We start from the raw sequence: 6,870 nt of genomic DNA, 5'->3' as shown, positions 1-6,870 counted from the left end.
TAAATAAGTAGGGGGAGAGTGGGCAGCCTTGCCTAGTCCCTGATTTTAGTGGGATTGCTTCAAGTCTCTCTACATTTAGTTTGATGCTGGCTACTAGTTTGCTGTATTTTGCTTTTACTATGTTTAGGTATAGACCTTGAATTCCTGTTCTTTCCAAGATTTTTATCATGAAGGGTTGAATTTTGTCAAATGCTTTCTCAGCATCTAGTGATATAATCATGTGGTTTTTTTTCTTTGAGTTTGTTTATATAGTGGATTACATTTATGGATTTCCGTATATTGAACCAACCCTGCATTCCTGGTATAAAGCCTACTGGATCGTGATGGATAATTGTTTTGATGTGTTCTTGGATTTGGTTTGCTAGAATTTTATTGAGTAATTTTGCATCAATTTTCATAAGGGAGATTGGTCTGAAGTTCTCTTTCTTTGTTGGGTCTTTGTGTGGTTTAGGTATGAGCGTAATTGTGGCTTCATAGAATGAATTGGGTAGTGTACCTTCTGTTTGTATTTTGTGGAATAGTTTTAAGAGAATTGGAATTAGGTCTTCCTTGAAGGTCTGATAGAATTCTGCACTGAAACCGTCTGGTCCTGGTCTTTTCTTTGTAGGGAGGCTTTTAATGACTGCTTCTATTTCTTTTGGTGTTATGGGACTATTTAGATGGTTTATCTGGTCCTGATTTAACATTGGTAACTGGTATTTGTCTAGAAAATAGTCCATTTCATCCAACTTTTCCAATTTTGTTGAGCATAGGCTTCTGTAGTAGGATCTGATAATTTTTTTTTAATTTCCTCAGTTTCTGTTGTTATGTTACCCTTTTCAGTTCTGATTTTATTAGTTTGGATACTGTCTCTCTGCCTTCTGATTAGTCTAGCTAAGGGTTTATCTATCTTGTTGATTTTTCTCAAAGAACCAGCTCCTGGTTTTATTGATTCTTCTGATAGTTCTTTTTGTTTCTATTTCGTTGATTTCAGCCCTGAGTTTGATTGTTTCCTTCCTTCTACTCCTCTTGGGTGTATTAGCTTCCTTTTTTTTAGGTCTTTCAGGTGCGTTGCATTGTCAAGCTGCTTGTGTATGCTCCCTCCAGTTTCTTTTTGTAGGAACTTAGAGCTATGAATTTTCCTCTTAGCACTGCTTTCATTGTATCCCATAGATTTTGGTATGATGTGTAATCATTTTCATTAAATTCTGAAAAGTTTTTAATTTCTTTCTTTATTTCTTCCCTTAACTGATTATCAAGGAGTAGGGTGTTGTTCAGTTTTCATGTGAGTGTGGGGTTTCCATTGTCTTTGTCATTTTTGAAGATCAGGTTAGACCATGGTGATCTGATAGGATGCAGGGAATTATTTCAATTATTTATATCTGTTGAGGCCTGTCTTGTGCGCAATTATATGGTCTATTTTGGAGAAGGTACCATGAGGTGCTGAGAAAAAGGTATATTCTTTTGCTTTAGGGTGAAATGTTCTATAGATAGCTGTTAAGTCCATTTTGTTCATAACTTCGGTTAGTTTCACTGTATCTCTATTTAGTTTCTGTTTCCATGATCTATCCATTGCTGAGAGTGGGGTGTTGAAGTCTCCCACTATTATTGTGTGAGGTGCAATGTGTGCTTTGAACTTTAGTAAGATTTCTTTTATGAAAGTGGGTGCTCTTTTATTTGGCGCATAGATATTCAGAATTGAGAGTTCATGTTGATTGTCTTTTCCTTTGACAAGTATGAAATGTCCTTCCTTATCCTTTTTGATATTTTTAAGTTGAATGTCGATTTTATTCGATATTAGAATGGCTACTCCTGCTTGTTTCTTAGGGCCATTTCCTTGAAAAATTGTTTTCCAACATTTTACTCTAAGGTAGTGTATGTCTTTGTTGCTGAGGTGGGTTTCCTGTAAGCAGCAAAAAGCTGGATCCTGTTTGCGTATCCAGTCCATTAGCCTATGCCTTTTTATTGGGGAATTGAGTCCATTGATGTTAAGAGATATTCAGGAGAGGGTGTTGTTGCTTCCTGTCATTTTTGCTAATAGTGTAGACATAGTTTGTGTCATTATCTTTTTTTGGGTTTGATGTAAAAGGATTATTTTCTTGTTCTTTCTAGGGTAAGATTGCCCTCCATGTATTGGAGCTTTCCTGCTATTATCCTTTGTAGAGCTGGATTTGTGGGAAGAGACTGTGTAAATTCGGTTTCGTCATGAAACATCTTGGTTTCTCCGTCTATGGTAATTGGGAGTTTTGCTGGGTAAAGTAGCCTGGGCTGCCATTTATGTACTCTTAGGGTCTGTATAATATTTGTCCAGGATCTTCTGGCTTTTATAGTATCTGGTGAGAAGTCAGGAATAATTCTGATAGGTTTGCCTTTATATGTTATTTGGCCTTTTTCCCTTACTGCTTTTAAAATTCTTTCTTTGTTTTGTGCATTTTGTGTCTTGTTTATTATGTGACAGGAGGTATTTCTTTTTTTATCTAGTCTGTTTGGCGTTCTGTAGGCTTCTTGTGTGATTATGGGCATCTCATTCCTTAGGTTAGGGAAGTTTTCCTCAATAATTTTTTTTGAAGATATTTACTGGCCCTTTAAGTTGGGAATCTTCACTCTCATCTATACCTATTATCCTTAGGTTTGGTCTTCTCATTGTGTCCTGGATTTCCTGGATGTTTTGTGTTAAGAACTTTTGGCATTTTGCGTTTTCTTTGACAGTTGTGCCAATATTTTCTAAGGTATCTTCTGCACCTGAGATTCTTTCTTCTATCTCTTGTATTCTGTTAGTGATGCTTGTGTCTATGACTCCTGATTTCTTTCTTAGGTTTTTTTTTATCTCCAGGGCAGCCTCCCTTTGTGATTTCTTTATTGTTTCTATTTCCATTTTTATGTCCTGGATGGTTGTGTTCAATTCCTTCATCTGTTTGTTTGTGTTTTCTTGTAATTCTTTAAAGGATTTTTGTGTTTCTTTAAGGACTTCATCCTGTTTACCTATGTTCTCATCAAGTTTTTAGATAGTGTTATTTATTTTCTTCTTATAGTCCTCTATCATCATCATTAGAAGTGATTTTAGATCTGGTTCTTGCTTTCCTATTGATATGGGGAGTTCAGGACTTTCTAATGTGGGAGAACTAGGTTCTGATGATGGCAAGTATCTTGGGTTGCTGGTGCTTGTGTTCTTGTGCTTGCCTTTTGCCATCTGGATCACCTTTGTGCAATCTGTGGTGTCTCTGACTGGGGTCTGTCTTTTCTATTACCTAGGTTTTGTCAGAACTGTTTCGGATGGTTTTTGCTGCTGGGGTTAGAGCTGAGGCCCAAGATGTGCTCCGTGCTCAGGTGGAAACAGGAAGGGGGCCCGGGCTCAGGGTTAAGAGTGGATTCCTGGGTCCCAGTGAGTCTCGGTTGCTCCCTGATTGGGGCAAGTATTGCTGCTTCCTAGCCTAAGATACTGCTTGGGTTAGACCTCCTGAGAGCCCTGCTTCCTCTAGGTTCTGTGAGATTGAGTGCAGAGCTGACTCCTGGGATCTGCCGAGTTCTTGGGCTCAGACTGGAAGGAACCTGCACTCCAGGCCTGGAGTGAATTTCTGGGTCCCAGTGGGTCTTGGTTGCTCCTTGTTTGGGGGCAAGTATTGCCACCTCCTAGCCTATTATACTACTTGGGTTAGAGCTTCTGAGATCCCTGCTTCCTCTGGTTTCTGTGAGATTGATTGCAGAGCTGCCTCATGGGATCTGCTGAGTGCTCAGGCCCAGACAGGATGGAGCCCGTGCTCAGAGCCAGGATTGAATTCCTGTGTCCCAGTGGGTCCTGGTTGCTCCCTGTTTGGGGCAAATGCTGCTTTTTCCTTACCTGGGATGCTACCTGAGTTCAAGTTCCTGGGAGTCCCTCTTTCTCTCGGTTTTCTGGGGTTGGGTACAGAGCTGCAGCCTGAGACCTGTTCTATGCTCGGCCCCAGACAGGAAGTCCCCTTTGTTTTGTTTTTTAAAGGATTTAGTTCTGTCATCTAGGCTGATCTTGAACTTACTATGTAGCCTATGTTGTCCTTAAATGTTTGGTCATAAACAGAGATTTTAGGCTTGAGTTAATACACACACATTTGTCACTGAAATTTCTTTTTTAATATTAGTTAGGAAATATCTGGACATTTTAAATACTAAAAGAAGATAATATTTTAGAAATAATATTGTGTAAGTCACTATAAAATTTAAATTTAGAGGCTCAGGGTGTGGCTCAGCACTTAAGAGTAATTGTTACTCCCTCAGAGGAACCAGGTTTTGTTTCTAGCACCCACATGGAGTTTCTGTCATCAATAGTTGCAGTTCCATGGAAACTGCTGTCCTCTTCTCATCTTTGTGGATATCAGGCATACACATTGTGTACATACATACAAGCAGGGGTATACACAGAAGATAAAATAAATAATGTAAATCATCAAAAATTAGTGTAAGTTAATTTGTGAAATTGCAAGTATGAAAAATAAATCAAACTGTTTGATATAAAACAACCATTAGTTAAGATCATAGTTTTGAATGAGAGCCATGAAAAACAGACATACATAAGATGGATTCTTGTTGAATTGTTTTGGGTTTGGGAAGCATTTTGTCTTCTCTGTTATCTCTATTATATGTCAATAAATCTTTATTAGATGTGTAAATGGCTATATGTTAAAAAAAAAACAAAACAAAAACATACATCTCCAAGTCTGTATGGTTTTAATTTCTAACAATACAAATTTTAGGTTTTATTTCTAGATCACACAAGGAGACTACAATGGCCTCAGGTATGCATAGGAAGAAAAGCTAAGGAATTTGTGGGAAGAGGAAAGAGAGTGCCCACCTTTCTGTAGGTCTTGAGTAGTTGATTCATTTCTTGTGAGAACCTATGATAAGCTCTGGTAGCCTTCCTTTATGGACTAGCAGTTTCCTATTATCTGTGTGGTAAAGCTACTTTTAAAAACAAAACAACAACAACAAAAAAAAATCACACAAAAAGCAATTATTCTCAGAACAACTCTTTTCAATGTGAACATTTTCCCCTGTGGCATCTCTTCTCTTTATTTTAATTGATTAACAAGAATGGTCTCATTTGCATACTCAATCTCAATTATAGGAGCAAGATAGGTGCTCCTATAGACAGATGGGGTGGGTAAGAGAGAAACAAATGCTTTGTAGGCTTTTAGGTAGTTTAAGAACAAATATCATATATTGAAAGTGCATGTCTAATATCAATTTGTCAAAATTTCATTTTAATAGTGGACAGTTAATTCAAATTGGTTGTTACTGAGTTTATCCTCTGAAACCACAGTGAAGCTCATTTTAGAAAATAAACTTCTTAGACTGACTAAAGAGCTTCAGTTAATTCTAACATCAGCCTCTGCCTGTCCCTTCCATTGCTCTGACCATACAAGCACAATATTCTAGTATGTCTCTAGTTATTAGAGGTGTGCTAAAATACATATAGGTTACTTTTCTGGACTGCTGACTAACTATGCCTTGTAAACTAGCAGTGTATGATAAAACAGACTATAAAGTAATTTTCTGTTATATATTTTAGAATAAATGAAAGATTTTTATAAATAAATATGAATACATTTTCATACCAACAAAAATATAGAGACAGCAATAAATTCCTCCAAAGAGGTGTAGTATATTAATAGATGATAAATTATCATTAGTGGTGGTTTACTTGTTTTAGGGAAGATAAGCATTTAACCTAAGTCATATATTACTTTTAGAAAGTAAGGTGCAAATGGAAGTAATTTGTTTCAAGTCCCTTATCTTGTACTGTATTTGTTACAGTGTACTGACTCCCATTCTCATTTTTGATCTACTTCTGTAATTGCATGGATTCTTTCTGTTAAATAATCAATTGTGATTCCCAGCTGCATATTTTCTTTGCCTGGCTGTAGCAATTAATGATAATGATACATGTTTCTTCATCTAAAGAGAAGAAGCAGGATGTCACTTAGAATGCAGACTAAATGGACTTCCCCTCTTCATCTAAACATTGGTAAAGAAATTATTTTCAGAGTGATACTGGAAGAGAAGAGGCATTTCTGTATAAATGAGAAACTTTACTCACAAACATAGCTCATCTCAGGGCAAAACACAAGAAAGCCACTGAATAGAATAAATAAATGAGGCCTTCATTTGGATATGAAATTAGTGTAAAATGATTAAACATAATTCATTTTTATTTTTGGACTATTTCATAATACCAAATTGATAAGACTGGTGAATAAAATGTAACTTTCTTATATAATTACAATCTGCCAATTGAGGTATGGATTTCTGAGACTTAAGTGGGAGGGAGGAGTAATAAATGATAGGACTCAAGGCATAAAGCACCATCCAAACAACATTTATTGTACATTAAGATCTGAATACCAAGAGTAAGTTGAGACACCACATCCATCACATAGTGTCTTAAGGTTTTGACGCTATGAACAGACACCATGGCCCAGGCAACTCTTATAAAAGGCAAACTGTGGGACTGCATAAGGGTATCCTGGGTCATGGTTGAGCAGGTACTTAGAACCCCGAGATTCTCTGTGGAATTCCTCATGAGAACCGGCAGGAGTTCGGTCCCTCCCATCACCTAAGATCCTGAAAAACAGTCACAGATCTCCATAGAGTCACCCAGGCGATAGGCCTCAGGCCTTAGAGATTTACATACTAATGAAGGCCAGAGGGCAGAGCAAATTAAACATTCCTCCCCCCAGATCCTCCCCTAATCCTCCCCCTTTCTCCCTCCCTATATAACTCGGGACGGCCCTGAGTTTTTGGGGGATACGCCTAGATCCATCTATTATCCGTCATGTCAATAAACCTTTTTGGAACCAAGGACTTCCTCGTGTTACTGGGGCCTGCCGCCGCCAAGGCCCTCAGGCCGCTGGAACCGTA

The sequence above is a fragment of the Grammomys surdaster genome, unplaced genomic scaffold, assembly GCF_004785775.1.
Source record: "Grammomys surdaster isolate TR1022 unplaced genomic scaffold, NIH_TR_1.0 126158, whole genome shotgun sequence".
Lineage (NCBI taxonomy): Eukaryota > Metazoa > Chordata > Mammalia > Rodentia > Muridae > Grammomys > Grammomys surdaster.
Note: the sequence above shows the minus strand (reverse complement) of the source record.